A 7,563-nucleotide genomic window follows, 5' to 3' on the forward strand; every position below is an offset into this window, starting at 1 on the left:
GATTGTGCCGTTTCTAAGAATAATGGGGTCCCATCATTGGCACATGAGAGCCGAAGCCTGCCACCTTTTCCCTGGGCGCAAATGACCGACGGTGTGTGCCACTTGCGGGCTTTTTAGCCCAGAATTCCAGATGGATGAAGATTCCTCCCAGGGAAAATGTGCCAGGATAGAACGCGATTGTTATTTTTCTAGTGTTAATGCGGCCCTAATTTTGGCAGCTGAGAGCCCAAGGCTGCCACCTTTTCCCTGGGCTCAAAGCTCGATGGAGCATGCCAAGTGCTGGTTAGGGAAAGTGCCGCTTTTTAGCCCAGAATTACAGATGGACCAAGATTCCTCCCAGGGAATAGGTACTAGCACAGAAAGTGATTGTGCCTTTTTCTAGGGGTGATGGGGCCCCATCATTGGCACCTGAGGGCCCAAGGCTGCCACCTGTTTCCTGGGCTCAAAGCTCGGCGGAGTGTGCCAGGTGCGGGTCAGGGTAAGTGCCTTTTTTCAGCCCAGAATTCCAGACAGATGAAGATTCCTTGTCGCAGGTTTGGCCTAGCTGTTGCCAACCCTGGACTGAACCCCCCTTCCCCCTCCCAGAAACCTTCCCAGCAAAGGAAAGAAAAAAAACTGAAAAGAAACGCACTCTAAAGAAACTGAACTGAATAAAAAGAATAAATTATATTTACCAACATTTACAAACCACACTGTATACACAATACACAGGATCCCACCTCCCAGGGGAGAGGGGAAGGGGGAAAAGGGGATTGATTAGCTGGGAAATAGGGAAGACACCAACCCAACCTAAAGAAAGCAAATGAATCAAAACAGACACAATTAAAAACCTCAAGGAAGGGGAACAAGAATGAAACAATCTCACCCAGGACAGGAGAACCACCAGGGACCGAAGGGACCAGACCTCCACCACCTCCCTCCAGCTCCTCAGCCAAGGAAGGGAAGCTGGAAAACCACTCCCCCACTGCTACGTGGAAGACACGTGTGGAATACTTGTAACTTCCTTAGATACAATGGTTACTGGGGAAGCCATGGGTCAAACCATTACATTCTCCACCCCTTATTCCACACTGGTCTTTCCACGCAATCTTTGTATTATTGCATTTGCTTATATCCCACATATATATATATATAGTCCATATGCGGTCCTTCAAGGCAGATGTCTTGTCATCAAGGATTAACACCAGCATCAGTTCAGCTTTAGTCCATTGCCTTTTGGTTAGAGTCACAGTTCCAAGTTGAGGCCTAGTCCACAGTTTAGGGCTGCCTTATCGTTGGACATCATGGGATACCAGTACCAGCTTTGTTTGGGTTTTTCTCATCTCGTGTCTGGTTTCCTGCAAAACACAACTCAAAGCACATCATTAGTTCTTCCCCAAGGCTAGATTGCCTTGGGGCACACAGTGGATCTCCCCATCTTTCCTCATTACCCACCAGGTGTTTCCGGACCCTTGGGCAAAAACAATCCCACGAATGGGTTTGTCTTGGCCCGAGGGAGGGGTAATCCAGACAGATTTCCCTAACATGCCTCTCAAGTGAATCGCTGGAACTTTGTCTCCATCTACCGTGTGGAGGGATTCTGCTTGGGCAGGACCAGCTCGATTGACAGAGCCTCTGGTGTTAACCAACCAGGTGGCCTTGGCTAAATGCTTATCCCAGTTCTTGAAGGTTCCTCCACCTAGTGCCTTCAGAGTTGTTTTTAATAGTCCATTGCACCTTTCAACCTTTCCAGCAGCAGGTGCGTGATATGGAATGTGATATACCCATTCAATACCATGCTCCCGTGCCCAAGTGGCTACTAGATTGTTCTTGAAATGAGTCCCATTATCTGACTCAATGCGATCTGGAGTGCCATGCCTCCACAAGACCTGTTTCTCAAGGCCCAAGATAGTATTCCGGGCTGTTGCATGTGGTACTGAATATGTCTCTAACCATCCGGTGGTCGCTTCCACCATGGTAAGCACATAGCGCTTACCTTGGCTAGTCTGTGGCAATGTGATGTAGTCAACCTGCCAGGCCTCTCCGTATTTATACTTGTCCCAGCGTCCACCATACCAAAGGGGCTTCAACCTTTTTGCCTGCTTAATGGCAGCACAGGTTTCACAATCGCGGATAACCTGGGAGATAGTGTCCATGGTTAAATCCACCCCTCGGTCTCGCGCCCATTTATAGGTTGCATCCCGGCCTTGATGGCCTGAAGCATCATGGGCCCATTGAGCTAGGAACAATTCTCCCTTTTGCTGCCAATCGAGGTCTACTTGTGACACCTCAATCTGTGCAGCTCGGTCTGCCTGTCTGTTATTATCTTGTTCCTCGTTAGCTCGACTTTTGGGCACATGGGCATCTACATGGCGGACTCTCACGTTCAATTTCTTTACTCTGGCAGCAATGTCTTGCCACAGATCTGCAGCCCAGATGGGCTTCCCTCTACGCCTCCAATTCATCTTCTCCCACCGATCTAGCCATCCCCAGAGAGCATTTGTTATCATCCATGAGTCGGTATACAAGTAAAGCCTTGGCCATCCTTCTCTTTCTGCAATGTCTAGGGCCAATTGGACAGCTTTGAGTTCTGCGAACTGACTCGATTCGCCTTTCCCCTCAGTGGCTTCTGCCACCCGCTGGGTGGGATTCCACACAGCTGCTCTCCACTTCCGGCTCCTCCCTACGATACGGCAAGAACCATCAGTGAAAAGGGCATAACGTGTTTCTTCATCTGGCAGCTGATTATATGGTGGAGCTTCTTCAGCTCGACTCACTGACTCTTCCTCTTCTTCATCTGCCAGGCTGAAGTTCCCACCTTCAGGCCAATTGGTTATAATTTCTAGAATTCCAGGGCGATTCGAGCTCCCAATTCGAACACGTTGTGTAATCAAAGCAATCCACTTGCTCCACGTGGCATCGGTGGCATGGTGTGTAGGGGGCACTTTTCCTTTGAACATCCAGCTTAACACCGGTAGTCGAGGTGCCAGGAAAAGCTGTGCTTCGGTACCGATGACTTCTGAGGCTGCTCGTATGCCTTCATACGCCGCTAAGATTTCCTTCTCCATAGGGGTGTAATTGGCCTCAGAGCCTCTGTAGCTTCGGCTCCAGAAACCAAGTGGTCGCCCTCGTGTCTCACCAGGCACCTTTTGCCAGAGGCTCCAGGAGGGACCTTTATCTCCAGCTGTGGAATAAAGTACATTCTTCACATCTGGTCCCGTCCTGACTGGTCCAAGAGCCACGGCATGTGCGATTTCTTGTTTGATCTGCTTGAAAGCCTGTTGTTGTTCAGGACCCCATTGGAAAATGTTCTTTTTACGGGTCACAAAATAGAGAGGGCTCACGATCTGGCTGTACTCTGGAATGTGCATTCGCCAGAAGCCTATGGCTCCCAGAAACGCTTGGGTCTCTTTCTTATTAGTCGGTGGAGCCATTGCTACAATCTTATTGATGACGTCGGTTGGAATCTGGCGACGTCCATCTTGCCATTTCACCCCAAGGAACTGAATCTCTCTGGCAGGTCCCTTGACCTTGCTCTTTTTGATGGCAAAACCAGCTTTGAGGAGAATCTGAATAATCTTCCGTCCTTTTTCAAAGACTTCTTCTGCTGTGTCTCCCCATACAATGACATCATCAATATACTGGATGTGTTCTGGGGCCTCACCCTTCTCCAATGTGGCCTGGATCAGCCCATGACAAATGGTTGGACTGTGTTTCCACCCCTGGGGCAATCGGTTCCAAGTGTACTGCACGCCCCTCCAGGTGAAAGCAAACTGTGGCCTGCACTCTGGTGCCAGAGGAATGGAGAAGAATGCATTAGCAATGTCAATAGTGGCATACCACTTTGCTGCTTTGGACTCCAACTCATACTGGAGCTCCAACATATCTGGCACAGCAGCACTCAGCGGTGGCGTCACTTCATTCAGGCCACGATAGTCCACAGTCAGTCTCCATTCTCCATCTGATTTACGTACAGGCCAGATAGGGCTGTTGAAGGGTGAATGTGTTCTGCTGACCACCCCTTGGCTCTCCAGCTTCCTGATCATTTTATGGATGGGAATCACAGCATCTCGATTTGTACGATACTGTCGCCTATGTACAGTTGCAGTGGCCATCGGTACTTCTTGATCTTTGACTTGGAGTAATCCCACAACAGAAGGGTCTTCTGAGAGACCAGGGAGAGTAGACAACTGTTTGGACTCTCCTTCAATCACTGTGGCTACACCAAAAGCCCACCGGTACCCCTTCGGGTCCTTAAAGTGTCCTCTTTTTAAATAGTCCATACCAAGGATGCTAGGGGCTTCTGGTCCTGTCACAATGGAATGCTTTTCCCATTGGTCTCCTGTTAGGCTCATGTCAGCCTCTACCACCGACAGGTCCTGAGACCCTCCGGTTACTCCAGAAATAGACACAGTCTCTGTACTCTCATGTTCTGATGGCATTAATGTACATTGGGCCCCAGTATCTACCAAAGCTCGATATTTCTGAGGATCCGATGTGCCAGGCCATCGAACCCACACAGCCCAATAAACCCGATTATCATCCTCGTCCCTCTCCTCCTCCTGGCAGGAGGCAGGGCCCCTCTATTGTTGTTCCTGGTCGGAGCATTCTCCATCTGACGTGTGCGATGCTCTGTCAGAGGCTCCTTCATCAGCATGGGGGGAGTTGTTTCTTTTGCGTCTCGGAGATCGATGTTTCTTTTCTGGGCTCTTTGCTTCAACTATGTGGACAGCTTTCTTGCCAGCTACTTTCCGTTTTAATTCTTGCACTCGGGCTTTAAGTTTAGAGGTGGGTTCACCGTGCCATTTTTTCATGTTTTCCCCTAGTTCGCGCAGAAGGGCCCACAAGAAACCACGCTCACTTTGTGTCTTAGTCCTGGGGCTTCCAGTTTTCTCTCGTGCTGCATGAGATGACCGAGAACGGGAGCGGGAATGAGAACGAGAACTGGAGCGAGAATAAGAACGAGACCTTTCTTTGCGACCTCTAGAACGTCTGTGTCTAGGTTCTTCTTCATACACAGAGCGTCTAGGATTCCTCCCTACCCTTTCCCCACTGTAGAGGGACGAATGCTGGTAGTTAGAGGGGACTCTCATGGTTTCTGATATTCTCCGTATCCAGTGACACATTCTGTCAACGTGTATCTCATTCTCGTCCATACTTAGAGGGTATGCAGATATCAGACATGGCATATAAGACTTAGGGGCCCCATTCATCACCTTATCCCACATCGGCTGTGTGCATGGCATCTTCTCTGGGACCAAGATGTCATAGTAATTTGGATCGGAGTATATAATCTCCAGCATGGCCAGTTCCCGCAAATACTGGATGCCTTCTTCTGCAGTATTCCACTCTCTCGGAGCACTCACCAAATACTCTTTAAATGGGTATCTTGCCCTCACGGCACGGAGGATTCGGGTCCAGAGACTGGATGCCATCTCCCCCTGTCCCATTTCCTGTTCTATTTCACGGTCTCGGGCAAGAGATCCCAATTGTTGTGCTTCATGACCTTCCAGCACATGACTACTGGCCCCCTGGTCCCAACATCGCACCAGCCAGGTGAGGATGCGTTCATCGGGCCACCGACTGTAATCCCTTCGTATATCTCGAATCTCCTTTGGGGTCAATGATCGTATAATTTCACTTTCCCTCATTATTTCCTGTCCATCTCTTCCACGTACTATTCTCTCTACCTGTGTTTTTACTCTTCCACTCCTTCGTGGAACCTCTCTCACTTCCTTTCTGACCCTCTCACGCGAAGATGGGGATTGTTCAGGCCGTGAAGATGAGCTTCTATGGTGTTCACTCCGGGAGGATGGGCTCCTACGTCGCCCACGCTGTGGAGAGAGACTTCTACTTCGTTCGAGCCGTGGGGAAAGACTCCTAGCTCGTGCACCCCGTGAAAGGGAGCTCCTGCGTTGTTCATCAGGTCTGATGAATGGAGGTAGCACATAGTCCTTGGAAGGCCGGGGTAAGGGCCTTCCCCCGTCATCTATTCCCTCAAATGTAGGTCTAGTATGGGGAGGTGGAATCATACTTCCAAGGGAGGGTTGCCTTTGGAGAGGCTGAAACGGTCCTTCCTCAGGCTGACGAAAGCGCGTTGACCTCCTCTCTTCCTCCACTGGGTACTTGCGTATGTAGTCAGAGCACCAATCGTCGAATGTTCTTCTATCCCAGGATGCTCGCACCATTCCTTTCCTTTCTCCAGGCATGCCTCTGGTCTCTTTTGGGCGTGCCCCCAGTCCCATTAGGTGTGCCCCATCCCTTGTGACCACTCCTCCCTCTCTGGCGGCTGCTCCCTCTTCTACTGTGACTATTCTTTCCTCTTGTGCCGTCGCTCCTTCCATCGTCACAGTAGTTTCATCCTCTCTCGCAGCTGCTTCTTCGTCTACTTCTTCTTCTTCTTCTTTTTCTTCTTCTTCTTGTTCCTCTTCTTCTTCTTCTTGTTCCAATTGCGGAGGTGGCTCTATGGGTTTTGTAGTCTCCTTTGTCCTCGTTGTTTTCTTCTTTATGGGGGCAATGATAATCTTCCGGTCCATAACTTCAGTTTGAGTTCCCACAGAGTGAATAGGAACTGTATCCGCGTCGGCTTGAGTTTGAGCTTCAACTGTGGTCTTGGTGGGTTTAGTAGGAATGGCCGCTTCCAGATCTACAGCTTGAGTCTGAGTTTCCACAGAGCGAATAGAAACTGTATCAACGTCGGCCTGAGTCTGAGCTTCAACTGTGGTCTTAGCAGGCTTAATAGAGATGGCAACCTCCAGATCTACGGCTTGAGTCTGAATTTCTACGGAACAACTGGAAGCTGTATTAGCTTCAGCTTGTGTCTGGGTTTCAGCCGTGGTTGTAGCAGGGACAGCAGAAACGGCCTTGTCCGGATTTGCAGCCTGGGTCTGGGTTTCTGTCGAGCAAACAGAGACTGTATTTGCTTCAGCCTGCGTCTGAGTTTCAGCTGTGGTTGTAGAAGGGACAGCAGAAATGGCCTTGTCCAGATTTGAAACCTGAGTTTGGGTTTCTACTGAGCAAACAGAGGCTGAAACTTGAGTTTGGGTCCCTACAGAGTGAACGGGGGCTTTGTTGGCCTCTGTTTGAGTCTGAGTCTCAACTGTAGTTTTAGCAGGGACAGCGGAGGTAGCCATGTCCGGGTCCGCAGCTTGAGTTTGGGTTTCTACAGAGCGGACAGAGACTGTATTAGTTTCAGCTGCTTGAGCTTGGGTCTCTACAGAAACAGCCTTGACCTCATGCTGTGTTTGGACTCCGCTTTCGGTAGTCTGAACAGGGACTGCACGGGTCTCGGATGGCATATCTCCATATTCTATCCTGTCCTCAAGCCATTGACAGTAGTCTATGGCACATCGATAAGCACTAGCCAGGCCCCAACACAAAGCAGAGACTCGCGTATACGGGTCCTCATAGGAAAAACACTCTTCTGATAAACAGCGGGCCACCTCAGCAGAGTCACACACTTGTTCTGACGTGAACTTCCAAAAAACGGAGGGTGAGATACGCCCTAGCACTTTACCGAGATCCGACCAAGGCCCATCCCACCCAGGGACTGGCCTGTCCAAAGCCCCTTCCAAAGTTCCAGCG

Source organism: Pithys albifrons, unplaced genomic scaffold (genome assembly GCF_047495875.1).
Source record: "Pithys albifrons albifrons isolate INPA30051 unplaced genomic scaffold, PitAlb_v1 scaffold_41, whole genome shotgun sequence".
NCBI lineage: Eukaryota > Metazoa > Chordata > Aves > Passeriformes > Thamnophilidae > Pithys > Pithys albifrons.